This window comes from Macaca nemestrina, unplaced genomic scaffold (assembly GCF_043159975.1).
Source record: "Macaca nemestrina isolate mMacNem1 unplaced genomic scaffold, mMacNem.hap1 Scaffold_54, whole genome shotgun sequence".
Classification (NCBI taxonomy): domain Eukaryota; kingdom Metazoa; phylum Chordata; class Mammalia; order Primates; family Cercopithecidae; genus Macaca; species Macaca nemestrina.
The window spans coordinates 169052-188564 of record NW_027257714.1 but is presented as its reverse complement, the minus strand read 5'-3'; positions in this window follow the sequence as shown (position 1 = coordinate 188564).

The window sequence follows — 19513 nt, the reverse complement described above, 5'->3', positions numbered from 1 at the left end:
CCTGCTGCCTCCTGATGGGAGGGCCCAATGCTTCACACCCCTAGTGAAGGGCGGGTCTCTTCGGCCCCCAGGCTTTGACCTGGAGCTTAAATCAGCATTAACTAATTTCACCTTCCAGGACCAACTTCAAAGGCCTGCAAAGCCAGAGAAGGGAGAGGAGATGGAATACGCCCTCACCTCAGATCTGCTGCAAGCACACACTTCTCAGATGCGTCCCAAGGTGCACAGCGTGTCCGATGCCTGTTTCACATCCACCGACCTGCAGGTCTTCTATGTGGCATCAGCCTCCTGGGCACTGGGAACAAGAGGTATAATGGCAAGTCCCTTCTGCAGCAAAGCTGAGGCAAAGGGACCCAACACATTGGAACTGACCTTTTTCTGACAGTATCAAAACAGAAGGAAAATACTGTACAGTCAACTCCCCCTCACGCAGGTTTATTTACCTGTGACTCAGAGGCCATGACAGAGAACTTCAGGTTCTTACCGATTCCTATTTTCCCCATCCAGGAAGCCTTTGTTTTTAATATCGTACGAACTTGCCATTTTGTAGGCCAAAAACAGCAAATACTGGCAGTTTCCTACAGTTCAACTGAATAAAATATGATCATGGCCTTTTGTGAAACCATGAAGAAAAGGTGGATATCTCAATATGTGTTTCCAGACTGGCTTTGTTCCTGAAGCGGTAACTCTGTTCACTCAGGATATTAGACACTGAAGAATAAACATCAATATCCCACCAAGAAAACCAAAGGAATGAAATAATTTTGCATCCACCTTGGAACCTTTTTAGGACAAGGCAGGACACAAACTTCTAAAAAGCTGCAATTGTCCCTCTGTATACACAGGGACATGGATTCCAGAACACGCCCCGAGTTTACCCAAATCTACGTATCCACAGGACCCCACGGCCACCCTATGGAACCACATGTAGGAAACGTCGGCCCTCCACAAAGCCAGGTTTTTTCAGTAAGGGTTTGGTTGGAAAAAAAATTAACATAAGTGATCCTTCGAAGCTCAAAACCCATGTTGTTCAGGGTCAGCTGCATTTATTACTTGTGTCATATCTGAGGCCTGAAAGCCATCATTCTCGATACCTTAATGTGACGGTTAACAAACTAACTGTTCCGATTAGAAAGAGGAAAAAGCTTATTTTTAAGCTGACAATGAGAGTGGATGCGGCTACGGTGAACGGAGAACAGACCTAAGCAAGCACCAAGGCTGGGGTGACTGCCTGTGCTCAGACCCACCAGGGCCTGTTCTTCCATCTCCCTCTGCTGAAAGGGATAACCTCCTTCTCCCCCACGACTAAAGGGCCTTTTTAAAATATTCACACGAGAAGTGCTATGAAAAGCTGAAAGGTCACAGATAACATTTTTAAAAATAAACATTAACGTAAGCATTTAATTTTCGTATAAGGAGTAAGGAAAGGATCCAGTTTCAGCTTTCTACTTATGGCTAGCCAATTTTCCCAGCACCATTTATTAAATAGGGAATCCTTTCCCCATTTCTTGTTTCTCTCAGGTTTGTCAAAGATCAGATGGCTGTAGATGTGTGGTATTATTTCTGAGGACTCTGTTCTGTTCCATTGGTCTATATCTCTGTTTTGGTACCAGTACCATGCTGTTTTGGTTACTGTAGCCTTGTAGTAGAGTTTGAAGTCAGGTAGCGTGATGCCTCCAGCTTTGTTCTTTTGACTTAGGATTGTCTTGGAGATGCGGGCTCTTTTTTGGTTCCATATGAACTTTAAAGCAGTTTTTTCATACGAAAATTAATTCAAGATGGATTAGAGACTTAAATGTTAGACCTAGTACCATCAAAATCCTAGAGGAAAACCTAGGTAGTACCATTCAGGACATAGGCATGGGCAAAGATTTCATGTCTAAAACACCAAAAGCAACGGCAGCAAAAGCCAAAATTGACAAATGGGATCTCATTAAACTAAAGAGCTTCTGCACAGCAAAAGAAACTACCATCAGAGTGAACAGGCAACCTACAGAATGGGAGAAAATTTTTGCAATCTACTCATCTGACAAAGGGCTAATATCCAGAACCTACAAAGAACTCAAACAAATTTACAAGAAAAAAACAAACAACCCCATCAAAAAGTGGGCAAAGGATATGAACAGACATTTCTCAAAAGACGACATTCATACAGCCATCAGACACATGAAAAAATGCTCATCATCACTGGCCATCAGAGAAATGCAAATCAAAACCACAATGAGATACCATCTCACACCAGTTAGAATGGCGATCATTAAAAAGTCAGGAAACAACAGGTGCTGGAGAGGATGTGGAGAAATAGGAACACTTTTATACTGTTGGTGGGATTGTAAACCAGTTCAACCATTATGGAAAACAGTATGGCGATTCCTCAAGGATCTAGAACTAGATGTACCATATGACCCAGTCATCCCATTACTGGGTATATACCCAAAGGATTATAAATTATGCTGCTATAAAGACACATGCACACGTATGTTTATTGCGGCACTATTCACAATAGCAAAGACTTGGAATCAACCCAAATGTCCATCAGTGACAGACTGGATTAAGAAAATGTGGCACATATGCACCATGGAATACTATGCAGCCATCAAAAAGGATGAGTTTGTGTCCTTTGTAGGGACATGGATGCAGCTGGAAACCATCCTTCTTAGCAAACTATCACAAGAAGAGAAAACCAAACACCGCATGTTCTCACTCATAGGTGGGAACAGAACAATGAGATCACTTGGACTCGGGAAGGGGAACATCACACACCGGGGCCTATCATGGGGAGGGGGGAGGGGGGAGGGATTGCATTGGGAGTTATACCCGATGTAAATGACGAGTTGATGGGTGCTGACGAGTTGATGGGTGCAGCACACCAACAAGGCACAAGTATACATATGTAACAAACCTGCACGTTATGCACATGTACCCTAGAACTTAAAGTATAATAATAATAAATTAAAAAAAAAAAAACGAAAAAAAACGTAAGCATTTAACAAGCCCATTACGATTTAAAGGAAAAAAAAAAACGGTATTAAGTTCCTGGGTGCAGGGGCTCATGGCTGTAATCCCAGCACTTTGGGTGGACGAGGTGGGCGCATCACCTGAGGTCAAGAGTTTAAGACCAGCCTGGCCAACATGGTGAAACCCCTTCTCTAACGAAAATACGAAAATTAGCCAGGCATGGTGGCGGAAGCCTGTAGCCCCAGTTACTTGGGAGGCTGAGGGAGGAGAATCACTTGAACCCGGGAGGGAGAGTTTGCAATGAGCCAAGATCGTGCCATTGCACGTCAGCCTGGGCGTTGAGTGTGAAACTCCATCCCAAAAAGAAAAAAAAATATAAAGTTTTCCTTCCAATGAACCTATCATTCAGCCACCGAGGTATCCTATAGCTACTTATTCAGCCATGAGATACACCACAGGCGATATAGGCGAACAGGACACAGTTCTTCCCTGAAAGAAGGCTGCACCCTCAACAGAAGGGAGGCACATACTCCGAATGGAATCGGCATAGGAAACAGATGCTGCTGCAGGTTGAACTGGCTGCACAGAGCACCCACTCAGGTGTCTGAGAAACAAGGAGCCGCTGGTGCCATCACCTTCCATACCTGAGCTGGGACAGTGGGGAGCCTCTCATCACCAGGGACAAAGAGCCCCAGAACCACACAACGAGCTTACAAACTCACCAAGGCGATGACTGAGCAATGTGTGTGGAGTGATGCGAACACGCAGATGTCAGGGCCACGCGCGGCATTGGTTTTGTGCATCAACCTGAGCATGCCCGGGGTGCCCAGATGGCTGGTTCTGCATTATTTCTGTGTGAGATGCATGTTTGCCTCTGGACTGAGTGGAGACCCATCCTCGCCGGTGTGGGGGGCACCACCCTATCCCCCCAGGGCCCGAGTAAAACAGCAAGGCGGGGAAAACTGGGTTCACTCCACCTCTCTGGCTGATGGGCCAGTGACATCTGTCTTCTGCAGCCCGTGCTCCTGGGTCTCAGCTCCTCAGACCCTGGTCGGATCTGCAACCTCCGCTTCTCAAGTCTTCAAGCCACACCCTCTCAGGACTATAGCTTGCAGGCTGTGGGTCCTGGGGCTTCTTGGACTCTGTAGCCCCTGCAGCAGGCCTCGCCCTGGAGACACACGCACACCCGGCTGGCTGTCTCTCTGGAAGCCCTGACTAAAAGTCGCCCCTAAAAGTGGTCTTCAGGGTTTCTTTCTAGCCCTAAGATCCCAGCGCCCCTCCTACAATTCTAGGCGGAAAGGTGAACGGAGACCAATGGACAGAGGTGTGTGCGAGGACACGCCAGGCAGCAGCACTGGGCAGGAGGGCACTAACGCTCACTAAGCAAAGAATCAATGCTGCTTGCCACAAAAATGAGAGCAGTAAAGATTTCTTCAAACAGAAATGAGTTTGTTTCATGATTTGCTCTTAATACATAAGAAAGCATAAAAGTAGGCCTATTAACAATTACGTAAGTCTTTACAGGCCCTTGAACTACTTCTGTCCCTTTGTGTTTTTATAGAAAATAAGCCTGAGGTTAAAGAGAATAACGTCACTGGCCACAGCTGGGGCCACGCGAGGACACAGCTTATACCCCTGAGGTCCCTGGGTGCCCCATATCCTTCCCTTGCTATTTATGGAAATATGGGAGAAACCAGGAGGTCTGAGCGTGGACATGGCCGTGCTCCCAGGGGCCGAGGAAAGCACCCATCTGTCCAGTCTTCCCTCCACCCCGCGGTTTCCTCTTACTCAGACTCTTGGGCTGACGTGGCTCATGCACTCAGCAGCGCCATCATTAAACGTTTAGCTTTGCATCACGAGGGCCTCCTCTGGCCTCCTCTGACCACTCCTCAACCTGCAGTCAGCACTAGTCTGCAGGACACGCGTGGACAAAGTTGATGGATCACGGCCCCCAACGAGGAAGGTGCCAGGCAAGGAGTCGGAGAGCCGGGGATGGAGCAGCCCTCACCCAGGGAGGCGAAGGCCAACAGCGGCCACCACCGAGGGCCTCCCTTCCCACCCTGAGGGCAGCTCACCCAGGGAAGCGAAGGCCGACACCGGCCACCACTGATGGCCTCGAGGGCTCTCCCCACCCAGAAGGCAGCTTCGATCACATTTCCCATAGCACCAAGAGACCTCTGTATTGAGCACAAACCTTTCCAACCTTCGAATCAATAAGGAATCACAACACAGACATTCCCTCAATCCAAATGGCCAGCCCACAAAACAGACACGCAATTATACACATTTCTTGTGGGAAAATCAGTCAGTCCCTGGGGCCTCGCGCCAGGGGTGGGGGAACATCATGGGGAGACGCCCCAGCCCCAGCCTGGTTCCTCCCTCTACAGCTCCTTTTCCCTCCTCTTCCCCCCACCCCTTCCCACCCCCTCCTAGCCTCAGAGGCTCCTTCCTCAAATTCTTTCCCCTTGATGAAGTCATTCATGCCCAAAATACAAGGCAAAGTCATGGGGGCTCAAGAGAAAATCCATACCGTGGCTCGCGTTTTAGATTCTCTTAAGTTTGAGAATAACCAAGCAAGAATCTTTGGCATGTGAATGTGGTCTGAAGGCATCTGAGCACAATGCCCGGCACTGGCCCGGAGTGGATCATGGGTGTCTCGGACATCTTCGCAACTCTACACCAATTATTTTGAAACACACCAGCAGAATAGAACCATGTGAATAGCTGCTTCTTAGTTAAAAGTAGGAAGAGACTCCAAAAGCTGCCCTCAAGGAACATCCTTCCCACCAGGAGTTTTCTGCATCGGGCCCTTCAGGCACAGGCAAGGCCCCCGGGCCCAACTCCCTCATCCCTGCGTCACAAAGCAGCAAAGACGGTGGGGAATAAAGCAAATGAAGGAGTCAGTCCCGCCCAAAACGGGCTCCAGAAGCCACAGCCACTCTCCCAGTGTGGGAGCCAAGTTCAGAGACCTGGAAACACCAGCGTTCCCAGGGAGGAGGGCAGAACAATGCCATTTCCCTCTAGTTTAGGGAGACACCACCCCACGTCCTCTAGCCTTGATAGAAGAGAGACTTCACATAAATGATTTCAATGACTCCACCACACACAGAAAGTGGGCTAGGGGCTAACACACCCATATAAATGCCTGGCAAAAACACATTAAATGAACACACAGATAAGCAAGGTTCTCCTGTTATCCACCAAATATTCAGAAACAAATCCAGTAAGCAATCTCTTTGCAATCAAAAGACCAATTCAGAGGTGCAGATTAAAAATAAACATACAACTGAACCCTTAATACACCAAGAACCAATTTCCACGGAAGTGTTATCACATCACCACCTCCCAGCTGAAGGAAGCAGCACTGGCCACTGACCAGCTGTTCACTCATGGGTCAGTGAACGAAAGGCAGTGCTGTCCAGGACAACGATGAGATGTTAACCTGAAAAGGGCAAAATTGCAGAGGCTGGAGGGACCTCCCAGGTAACCTGGCCCCCTCAGTGGACAGAGGACCCCCGTGGGGCCACAGAGCCCAGAGCTCCAGTGTGTTCGGGGAAAGCACTCAACTGCAAACCTGATGACGTCCAAATGCCTTCTGCCCTTCTGCGTCTCTGCCCCACTAACAGGGAATCCGTGAATGCTAAGGAAATGTAACTCATTTTACAATATATGTAGATTTTTAGCAAATTAAAGATAAACAGTGACAAACTTTGAGAATTAACCAAAATATAGTTCAGTGAATGCCCAAACTCATAGCTAGTCTCCAAGAGGTGATAAGCTGTGTGTGGTGGTTAACGCCTGTAAATCCCAGCAGTTGGGGAGGCTGAGGCAGGAGAATCACTTGAGCCTAGAAGGTTGGGGTTGCAGAGAGCTGTCATTGTACTACTGCACCCAGCCTGAGAAACCGAGTGAGACTGTCAAAAACAAACAAACAAAAACAAATTAAAGGAGTTCAAATGAACTCGCCCATACCCTTTAAATTTTCATTTGGGTACATGGGGTGATCTAGTTCCTTTTTCCCTTGCAATACATGAATAATCTAATAATTAAATATAATCTAACAATTATATGGGAAAATTTAATTATTTTCCCATTTCATTATTCCCTATCTCAGGGAAAAAGTTAAAAGTATTCCCTATTTCAGGGAAAAAGCTAAAAATCATTTTAAACCTTCCTTCCACAAAACAGTATACTCAGTCATCTCTATCTGCTTTATCATGTGGAATGCAGCTTCACACGCTTACAATGCAGTTTTTGTTAAACAGCGTTTCTGTAGACAGGCAAGAGAAAGAAACACTTGGTCTATGTAGAAGCAGCAGAAGACACGTTTTAACAGAAAAGGGAGAAGATACCACCGTGTGAATCTGGAAATTCTGTCCTCATCTTGTCCACACACACAGAAAACACCCAAGCACGTGCCTAGTGTCCAACAAGAGCACAGAAAGGATAGGGATCCCTCCAGTTGTTTAATGACCAGCCCCACTTGTCACCGCCACATAACAAAATCCGCACGGCAACTTCAGCACGTTTCATTCACGATTCCACGGAAATCAGGCTGAAGAACATACAGATGTTCTGCCCACATTTAAAAATCCAAGTGTGGGACTCAGAAATAAAACAAATTATGGGTTCACTTCACTTTTCCAAATTTTTACTTGGAGAAATCTATAAAGTTCTTGTCAGTTACATCCTTAAGGTTTTCAATAACTTTTCAATGCAAAGATCGGGCAAGACTTGTAAAGAGGTACACACATACGGCCCAGCGCGGTGGCTCACACCTATGATCCCAGCACTTTGGGAGGCCGAAGTGGACAGATCAAGAGATCAGGAAACCGAGACCATCCTGGCTAACACGGTGAAACCCCGTCTCTACTAAAAATACAAACAATTAGCCAGGCGTGGTGGCGGGTGCCTGTAGTCCCAGCTACTTGGGAGGCTGAGGCTGGAGAATTGCATGAACCCGGGAGGCAGAGCTTGCAGTGAGCTGAGATTGCACCACCGCACTCCAGCCTGGGTGACAGAGGGAAACTGTCTCAAAAAAAACAAAGGAGGTACACACATTCATGCCACATTCTTCTCTCAAAGAGACAGGCCCTTTCTTAAGATTCCATAAGTAAATGTGGTTGTCACCCTGCTTTTGAGAGGATGGGCTGTGTTTTTTTTTTCTTTTTTTTTCTTGAGACAGAGTCTCACTCTGTCGCCCAGGCTGGAGTGCAGTGGCCGGATCTCAGCTCACTGCAAGCTCCGCCTCCCGGGCTTACGCCATTCTCCTGCCTCAGCCTCCCGAGTAGCTGGGACTACAGGCGCCCGCCACCTCTCCCGGCTAAACAGACTTTCCTCCATGCACCAAGGATGCACCATGGGGGCAGTGCTGCCCCCGCCTCCCCAGTCTCTGCTCAGGGTGGGGCAACGGGAGCTCCGTTGTCTCCCGTATACACCGTCAACAGGCCAGGTGCTCAGAAGGAGGCTTCCAGGACTCGCTGTAGGCATTCGTCAGCAGGGCAGGCAGTGCCTCGTGCTGGTGGGCATCCAGCAGTAAGGGAGTCTTGTACTTCACTCCCTGGGCCCAGCCCCTGAAAGAGGGGAAAGAGACACCTGTATCGTAACTCATGTGTATTTATAGACACACAGAGACTCTGCAGTGCAAGGTGCAGAACTAGAAGGAATCATGGAAATAAGAGGGAAGACATTTGGTGACGACTGGCAGAGCCACCTCAAGCCTCAGCACTTCCTGCCGGAGCCCTCACTGACCAGACTCCTCCAGGGTCACTGCCACTGCCTTGCCCAGCTCATGACAGGGCAGACAGTGACAGAGCCTCAGAACAACCTCCCACTCTTTCCTCACCAGCCCAGGGTACGAGCTGTTCATGAGTGTCCCAAAGCCTGAATGCGGGGACACAGAGGTGACTGAGCAGAAAGGGGGACAGCCACAATGGCCGCGGGTGTGCAGACATTGCGGGGCACCCCAGCAGCCCTTTCCGTCTTAAAGAGGACGGCCACTGGTGTGCGGATGCTCCCGCGTGACCCAGCCGTCCTTTCCATCTTATAGGGGAATGGCCACGGGTGTGCAGATATTCCCAGGTGCTCCAGAGACCTTTTCACCTTAAGGAGATTTTCACAGTCTCATATCAGTCTCCAAACTATTCAGTGAGGTTGGAGGAGTATCACTGTGGACCAACACTGATTGGCACCAAGTAAGGGCAATTTTATAACCATGTCTCAACCATGAAACAATCAGGTCTTTGGCCATCTGGTCTAAGCTTTTTCTGTAACAAAGTTGGATAATTAAGTTGAACTTTGGTTTTCCAAAGCTTGTTACAGAAACCACATCTTCCTAGGTGTGGCTCTGTGGTGTCACGAGGGCTCTGGCGTGCTCTGAAATGAATTTGCCACTTCAGCCTACACTCTACTCCCTTGTTTGGTTAAAGAAACCCAAAAAGCAGAATTTGTTTTGGCCAATCGCGTGCTGACCCAACTGCAGAGGTTTTAATTAGAGTACTTTCATTGCATCATAGAAAGCAAAGTCATATAGATCAACTCATTATTACCACTCCAAAGGTTTAGTAAATCTCCAGATAATCAGGCAAACATTTTAAGAAGCTACATTAAGGTTTACAATACTCAAAATTTAAAACTACATCCATGCTTCAAAAAACCACCATTCCCATTTTAGATGGCCAAATGCATATGAGAAAGAAAGAAACGTGCTGAGCGCATTTTTTGGGTAATCTTATGGAGAAACTGCCACTTTAAAAATGGCTCTAGTCCCTGGCTCCAGATGGGTGTGGTGGGTTGCCTCACTCAATTTCAACTCCACCTGAAGCTGGGACACTAGAAATCCATTCCCACACTCCAGGGCACCAGAATTCCCACTTCTGGAAACAGCCAGGAATGCAGACCTGTAGCAGAGAATTCTTTCCTGCCCACCCTAACTGTCCTCTGTGGAAGGCGACAGTCAAAGACAAGTCCATCCCCCTAGGCGCAAATGCACCACGAAGAACCATTTCAAGGTGGGAAGTGATTGATCAGTGGGAACAGGCAGTTTAGCTAATCACTTATAAGGCAGAGAAGGGGGGTTTGAAGGCCTGTACCTGGTCTTGTCCTCGGTAAATGGTCATCCCACCAGCCAGCCTAAGCCACATGGGAACGGGCTTCTTGAAGTAAAAGTGGGGGCGCAGTTGTGGGGAAGGGGAATGTCTTAACCATCACTGTTTTGAAGGATCACAGGGCTCAGGCAATGTTCAGTATTATCACACACCAAGGTTTTTACAGTCTGAAGAAAACTACAGTCCTAAGGTGTCAGTTCTCAAAGTCCTTAAGTTCCTCCTGCTAAGATTCCCAGAGGGTCTCCACTTCTTGCACCGAACCCCAACTTGCACAGGCACCTGCGTCCTTCTCCTGCAGCAAATGCAGATAAGAAGCTGTGGCTCTGCTGCAGTAATGATGCCATGCAGCCCTAACACCCCAGCAGAGCAATGGCTCTGGCCTGAATGTCCCCAAAACCTCATGCTGAAACCATCTCCGAAGGGATACATTAAGAGGTGTGGCCTTTGGGAGGTCCTGCTCTCGGGACTAGGGTTGGTGTCCTTCTTGGGAGGCCTGGAGGAGCCCTCCTGCTCCTCCACCACGTGAGTTCTGACGAGATGACCGCTGCCACGCAAGACCCGGCGAGATGCTGCCGTCTGTGAGCCACAGGCCCTGGGGCACCAGATGTGCAGGTGCCTTGACCTTGGACTGCCTTGACCTTGGACTTTCCAGCTTCCAGAGCTGTGAGCAATAAATGTCTCTTTACAAATCACCCAATCGACAGCAGCCGGACAGAGACAGTAATGTCACAACATGAGTCACTTTCTCAGTGGGCCAGAGGACTCCCCATGAGCCACCACTGTAAAGCAAGAACTCCCTGGAGGATGGAAAGGGGTTCACAAGGAATTCTACCCAGCACCAGGGTGTCTGTCCTTTCTTGCAGGAAGACAGCTGAGCCATGGCAGGAAACTACAGGGTGGGTGGGGCTGGACAGTAATGTGTCACCTGCTCATCTAAGCCTCAGTCTCCTGCCTCTCATCACGACAGTGGGGGTAACACCCCCCTCACCTGAGCTGTTGGGGGAGGTAAGAGTGCTGGGTGATTAACAATTGTTAGTTCCACAGAAATAAGGCAAAGAATCTGCCCCATGTCTTATAAAACCAAATCAGCCCAGGAATTCCACATCACTACTAATTTGCATGGGAAAATACCAGATTCTCCTAAGTTCTGGCATGTCATTTGTATTAATAAAGTTTGCAGAGTTTTCACATACTAAGTATATAAAACAGGAAAATAAATCATGCAATTTGGAGGCTGAAGCAGGAGACTCACTTGAGCACAGGCGGCGGAGTTTGCAGTGAGCCGAGGCCTCGCCACTGTACTCCAGTCTGGGTGATAGAACGAGACTCCATCTCAAAAAATAAAAAAAAAAAAAAGATTTTGCTTCTTCATACTAGTAAAGTGGGCAGACTCTACATGCCAACTCTTATTCAAAGGTCGCCTAACACTGACTCAGGAACTCTGGCCCTGATGTGCTTGGAGTTTTAATCCTAGCAGTGTTAAAGACCACTCCCCCAGGAGCTCTGAACAAGTACTCCAGGTATACGCTGAACAAGACCACACACTCTGACCGAAATCTAACTTCCCAGACCCAAACTACAGAACCACAGAAGACACTGCTTCTGTCCAACTTTGTGTTCTGCCATCGTTTGTGTCCATTATTTCCTACAAACCATCTCATTAGAATTTAGGGCACACAAAAGGCCAATACAACAGGGTTACTTTTCAAAGGTTTGGAGGTGAAGAACAGATACAATGCATTAGCTTCCTATTGCTGCTGCAACAAATTACCACAAATGCAAACCTCCTCTCAGCCCTGGGAGTCAGGAGTCCCAGGGCTGAAGTCAAGGGCTCAGTAGCTTGTATTCCTGCCTGGAGTCTCCCAATTCATAGAAGCCACCATGCAGCTTGGCTCACAGCCCCACACCCCTCCTACCACTGCCCCGGCCTCAGTCCTGCACCCCTCCGGACCCTGCCCCTGCCCCACACTCGCCCTCACCCCCACAGCCCTCTGGCCTCTATCTCGTCCTCAGGTCTCCTCCTCTGAGGCAGACCCTCGTACTGCCTTCTCAAAAGGCACATGTGAAGACACTGGACCCGCCTGGACAACCCAGGGTCCTCCGCCATCTCACTGTCCGTTACACTCACATCTGCAAAGCCTCTTTTGCCATGGAAACTTCATTATACTAACAATCATTTAACAAGTCCATTATAATGATGTGAAAATTGGCATTGTTTTCCTCCTAATGAACAGATCAGTCACCCATGTAACCTATAAATATTTGACTATTAAATATACAATACTGTAGGAGACAGAGATGAGGAAGACGGTTCCTCCCTGAAAGACGACTGGACCCTAGACGGAGGGATAAACATTCTGAACAGAATCAACATAACTCAACATTTGAGTCGGAGAGGTCAAGCAATAAGACGTTCAAAAAAGCAACCAGAAAGTATGTACTGTGCCTGTAGTTCACATCTGCGCCTGGCGTCATGAGCACGAGCATGCGGACACGCACACAGGGCCCAAGTGTAAGATCAAATATAAGGAGCTTTCCACTGTAGTATTTAACTAGATCTTATGACAAAATAGCCTCCTGATTTTTATCCAAAAAGTTCTCTGTAATTAAGGAAATTAATTTTCCCCTAAAAGGCATTTCTCTAGCTATCATTCCATATAAACTAAATGGGCATATTAAAGAAAAAAGACAAATGTTTGACTTCGGGGGTTTGCCTACGACTTGAATAAGCATGATTTTCTTCTGGCCAAGCAGGGAGCAGCTGGACCAGACTGGAGGGAAGGAAGAACAAATTTCCACTCTGACCTCAGTTGGGCACCAGAGTCTTCCCTGTCAGAATGTGGGTGTGGTGCTTCCCACACACCAGCCTCTGAGGAAACTCAGCCCAAGGGTGTGGGAAAAGGCTGTCTACTTCTGAAAAATCTACAAAGTGCAGACACATCAAAAGCTTCAGAAGACTGTAAAGGGCCAAGGAGACCACTACACCCTTGGAGTTTACAGAAAATGGTCAGCATCACACGTGCCTGAGGTCCAGGGTCAGCTCCCGGCTGCCGCGACGCCGTGAACGCAGCCCTGGCTTCCCCTCTGATGCAGAGAGCTGGTCACTCTGCCGGCAGCACTCAGAGCTCAGAACATTCTAGAGGAAAGCAACGTGTCCCTTTTAAAATGGGGAACCGGGGCAGCACGACTGAAGCTCTACGACTGTCTCAACTACTGGGTTTCGGGGTAGCATTAGGAAATCGTGAGAATCCAAATCTCAATTTCATACAGATTCCAGATTCACTGCAGGTTCCAGAATTTCCTGAGACATTCTTCCAATTTATCACTCAGGATTCCCTTGCCAAAGCTAATAAAGTCTACATTCCTTACGGAAAACCCACCATAAGCACCACCACAAATAAGATCAACTGACTGACGCCCGCCCTTCGCACCAAACATAGAAACTGTTACTCACACAAGACTGTGCTGGAGGCAGCTCTCAGCTGAAGCCGAATCCGTGAGACTTCATTATCCCCCATTTTGGATCGAGTGTGAAGACTGTCAGCAAACCAGGGCCCCAGTGTAAAGCAGAGAACAGATCCTCTGATGCCTGCCTGAACATTTCCTTCCCACCTCTGTCTTGGATATTGAACACCCTCAGAGCTACTGAGTCACCCACATTTGCAGGTCATTTATCCAGCCACCAGGATAACACAATTATGCGATAAAAATGCCTTCTCAGGGCTTTGTCATACTCAACAAAGAAGCTCAGAAGGCTAGGTAAGCGCAAGAAAGGGGGAAGCATCCTCCAAACAGACAAAAACCAAGGAAAACCGTGCAGAGACTCGAGAGAGAGAGCAGAAACACAGCCCGCTGTAGCCTTTCAGGTCCTGCTGGCCGCAGCCCTGCGTTAGGTGGCACCATTTCCACAGATGCATCCTGCTGGGCCCACTTGAAAGGTCCCGCTTGCGAGACACTCACCCCCACTTCCAGCTCCTGCAAGACCCGCTGCAGCCCCACTCCATCCTGGGGGCCGACTGTGCAAGTCTTCCCGGCGAGACCCCTCAGAGCCTACTCAGTGTCTGAGACTGGGAAGCACCAAGGATCCAGAAAGGCACAATCCCGTTCTCCTCGTGCTGCTTTCTGGGTTCCACGTTGTCTAACGAGTCCTGCATAAACCCCGGGCTGGGGAGCCAGCCAGGGCCCAGCAGCACCCACCTCATGCGCTCCACTCACCCCACAGAGGACCACGGAGGCCCCAGCACGCTCTGTCCGCGGGGCAAGACACCAGAAACAGCCACAGTTCAGGGTTCTGCCACCCGCCCCGCTGCCGTCATTACCTCCTGGGATCTGAATTCTCATTGGTTGCAAAGGTGATCCCACAGCTCCGCTGCCTTAATTACCTGCTGGGATCTGAAATTGTATTGGTTGGAAAGGGGATCTCATTGCTCAAGCACTCCCTGCTGCCTCCTTGCAAACAACATAAAAAATCCAAAACCCCTCGTAAAGAACGTTTACTATAACCTCAAAACAAGACACATCCCGAGACCAAGGAAGATACACACGCACATCTGACACCCGGTGGACGTCAGTGACCGACGCCACGGCTTCCGTGTGGCGTGTGAAGCAGGAGGCCTGTCACGGTGACTCAGGCTGGGGTCTGAATGGGGGTCTTCCAAGCAACTAGGCAACCAGGACGCACACCCCAAAACCCAAGTCCCCGCACTCATGTACCTGGCAGAAATGCTGCGTGGCCATCGACACCAGTTGTGAACCAAGACCGATCTGTGTCCTGTGGCCCTCACAACGTCCGTACATGCCTGGGCCCAGCAGAGGCCCGCACGGCACCCTGCTCGCTTCCAGTGGGGCTCTCTCCTGCCAAAGGGGATGGCCCTGAAGTCCGTTGAGATTTCCAAAGCTCTACAAAGTCGTGCTTCCTCCTGCTTGTTCAGAAGGCCTAAAGCCGTGAAGACACCAGTGAGAATTGACCTAGCCTCTTAAGGCGGCTCAAATACCTAAACACAGGAACGCTGGACCTCTCTGCCCTCGAGAGCAGCCGATAACACACTGGGCTAAGCAGAAGGTACAGATGTCACATCCAGAAGCCAGTGGCGCTCAAGTTTGCATTCCAGGAGCCGCCCATGTGAGTCCCTCCAAGGCTTCCAAGTCCCACTTGATTGTTTTCATCGTATCTCTATAACATCAGAGACATTATATCTCACGGTATCTATGAGATCGTCTCCACTTTTATGAGCACATATGCTCCCTGACTTACCATGGGATGAAACTGTTCCAATAAACCCAGCGTAAGCTGAAAATATCCTAAATAGAAAGTGCATTTGACATCATAGTTTCAACTTACAACGGGTTCATCCAGAGGCAGCCCATCTTGGGCCAAACAATGCACTGAGTGTGACTAGTTCACACCATCACAAGGTTGAAAAAAAAAATCAGATATGTAACAATTGGGAGCCAGGGACCATCTGTATTGGGGCTCCTGTCTTCAGAGACAACAGAAACCTCTTCTTAGACAAGAATCACAATTTATAATCCTCAAAATGTTAAACTTAGTTTAACAATCTAGACGTTCAAACAAAGCCAAAGTAGGCCCACAAGGCCGTTTGTGCCCTTCACTAAGACGCACGACTCTGTAATAACCCTCACCACAGCCCCTCAGGGTGGGTCCCAGAGGCAGTTGAGGCTTGTGGCTACGGACACTAACGAAACCAAAATCAGAGTACGCAGGTGCAGTCAAGTCATATGACTTCTCCACTAGCATATGCACAAATGTTCATCAGCAAATCTCATCTTCGCTTTACCTCCCTCCCATGACCTAAAAAGGAGTCCACCACACACACCCATACACACACACACCACTTCAAAAACATAATTAGTACTTGCATTCAATTCTGGGCATTCGGAATAGACCTAATGGGTGATTAAATCTCTCCTCCAACCCATTGCTTAGTCTTCTTAGAGGATGAAGGATTTTGCATAACACAAGTCAACATATAAAACATCTGCTATAGAAACAGACTTTCAAGTGGTCCTCATTAGAGTGATTCAACTAATATACAAAGGACCCAACACACAGCACAGTGTATATTAGAAGAATGATTAATTTGTTCCCCTAAAAATCCTAATATCTACACAGAAAAAATACCCAATACACATTTTATCATTCTTTACCAGTATAGTCATACAAAGGAGTATCACAAAAGCAAAAGAACAGATTTGGTTTGACTCACAGTTCTAAGTTTAATATAAAATTGCTAAAACCACCAAGACAAACATGACTATGAAATATTTAACGATCTTCACCTAAATTCAAGTCACCATTCAACCACCAATACCTCTGCTCTCCTTACGGGAACTTTCCAAAAGTAAATTCTGGAATTAACAGGACAAAATTTTCTGGTGATAGAAATTAGGAAGAAATTGGTTGAAGGCCGTTCCTTGGCTGTCAAACTTTTTCTCAATAATATTTTGTAAAATAAAAGCGTCAAACAGATCTTTACATTAACTTACAATCTATCAAGCAATACTGGAGCAAGCTTTAAATATTAGCCACATTCTGTCAGGGCTGACTAACATTAAATCAGTATCAGTCTCATGTCTTGTAGGATCCACAGCTCATCTTCTTAAAACCACTTAAGATTTCATAATTAACTCAATTAAACAATGTAAGTCATCTCCTTGATCTTTGACATGAAGGGGTCATTTTCCCCCAAAATAGTACCTCTTTCCTTGACATGATTTAATCTGTGGTTAGAGTATTTAAGAGGATTTCTTTCCTTCTTAGAAAATAAAATATACACCTTTCCAATATGAAAAACTCTAACTGATGATGCCATAGCTTACCCAGGTCAAAAGCATTTTTTTTTTTTTTTTGAGACGGAGTCTCGCTCTGTCGCCCAGCTCAGGCTGGAGTGCAGTGGCGCGATCTCGGCTCACTGCAAGCTCCACCTCCCGGGTTCACGCCATTCTACTGCCTCAGCCTCCCGAGTAGCAGGGACTACAGGCGCCCACAACCGCGCCCGGCTAATTTTTTGTATTTTTAGTAGAGACAGGGTTTCACCGTGGTCTCGATCTCCTGACCTTGTGATCCGCCCGCCTCGGCCTCCCAAAGTGCTGGGATTACAGGCGTGAGCCACCGCGCGTTAAAAAAAGAACCTAACTGCATCTTTGGACCTTATGTGACGTAGTGTCCAGGGTCACTGGGACCCCTACTTGGCCAGTGTAGCTGGGTACCAATTAAAGACAGAAACCCAAGCATTCACTCAAAGACCCTTCCCAGCTGTTCATCCTAGTGGAAGAAGCCATGAGTACAAACGAATGCTGCATTCTACGGAGGGCTTTGGGGATAGGCTGCTTGAGAACATCAAAGTGGCTCACGTCCCCCGAGTATAAAGCCAGTGACTGCTCTCAGCTTCCATCCACAGTAGCCAAGGTCTGGAATCACCTGAGTGCCCGTCAACAGGGGATGAAGGGAACGTGGCCCGAACACACACAGGAGCAATACTCCACCACACAGCGGAGAGCCCTGTCATCCGCGGCAGCATGGATGGAGTTGGAGGACATTACGTTAAGCAAACGAGTCAAGCAAGGAAACGGAGCATGTTCTCACTCATAAGCAGGAGCTGAGAGCAGATCTCATGGAGGCCAAAAGTAGGTGGTCGACAGGGCCCAGCAGAGCCCACTCATAAGCAGGATGGGCAGAGGCTGGTAATGTGCACAAACACACAGCCTAATGGGAACACGAGACCTACTATTGATAAATCAGCAGGGGGATGGCAGTGGGTCATCTACTGTGTATTTCAAAACAGCTAGGAGAGAATAACTTAACATAACCAGCACAAGGAAAAGAAACTATTTAAAGTGAAAGACATCCCAAGTACACAGATTTCATCAATATAGGGGTGAATCAAGGTATCACATGCACTCTGAAAATATGTACACATATTATGTATCAACAGAAACAAAAACCAATGACAGAACCATTTGCGAAGCACGTGCAGGAGAAGAATGGGAAGCCTGACATGGTGTGGCTGTGTGTCCCCACCCAAATCTCATGCTGAACTCTAACCCTATGTTGGAGGTGAGCCCTGGTGGGAGGTGATTGACTCATGGGGGTGGTTTCTAATGGTTTAGCACAATCCCCCAAGTGCTGTCCTCATGATCGTTCTCCTGAGATCTGGTTGTTTGGAGGTGCATGGCACCTTCCCCTTCACTCTCTCTCCCCTTCCAGCCATGTGAAGACATGCCGGCCTCCCCTTCACTTTCCACTCTGATTGTAAGTTTCCCCAGATGTAGAAGCCTGTACAACCCACAGAACTGTATGCCGATTAAACATTTTTTTTCCTTATTACCCAGCCTCAGATAGTTCTTTATAGCAGTGGAACAACAGTACAGTCCTCAGGACCAGCAATGTTTTCCTTCTACCCAGCGGCCAACAAGGTCCTACACCGTAGCTGGTTTTCCAAAGCTTTGCCAGAATGCTGAAGCTGTTTTGGGGATACTAACTTTCCCCATCTCTGGCAAACCAGATGGGGCATCCTATTTGCCTCTTACCACCTTTCTCAGAGAAACCCCACCTCTGAAACAGCCTCCACCAGGGGCCTCCTTCAGCAGCAACAAAGCTGAGTGTTCCTTGCACTTCCCTTCTTCTGAACAAGTAAACATCTTAAGCTTGTTTTTCCATCTTCCCAGCTCATTGAAAAAATATCTTATGCTTTCTATTTTCCTAACACACACACATGGAAGAGAAGTGCCGTGAGGGCAGGGGCTCTTGTTTTCCCGGATCTGAGCCTGGCCCTCAAACACTAGCCGAATACTAACACGATATCCAGAGGCAGAAATGCAAATATCCATATGACTTCAAATACCCTAAGGACCTAACAGGCCGAGTGGCCCATGTAACTATGGTGTGCTGGGCCATTCAACTGGTGTCCAAATCCCTGTCCAAGTGAGCTCTTTAATTTCGAGACTTTTCAGACAGCTGTTTTGTTGTTGTTGTTCTGTTTTGTTTTTATTAAAGGGATATGTTACAATTATAATCAAGAATATCCCAGGCCGAGTGTGGTGGCTCGTGCCTGTAATCCCAGCACTTTGGGAGGCCAAGGTGAGCGAATCACCTGAGGTCAAGAGTTCAAGACCAGCCTGGCCAACATGTTGAAACCCCGTCTCTACTAATACAAAAATGAACCAGCCATGGTGGCAGGCACTTATAATCCCAGCTACTCAGGAGGCTGAGGCAGGAGAATGGCGTGAACCAAGAGGTGAGGCTGCAGTGAGCCAAGATCGTGCCACTGCATTCCAGCCTGGGCAACACAGCAAGACTGTCTCAAAAAAATAAAAATAAACCAATACTCCCAGTTAGTTCTTCACCAATGTCAGATACATCAGTTTAAAGAAAAATATGAAAGCATGTTTTTATATTTCAGTGTTGAATTTAACCATATCTTTTAAGA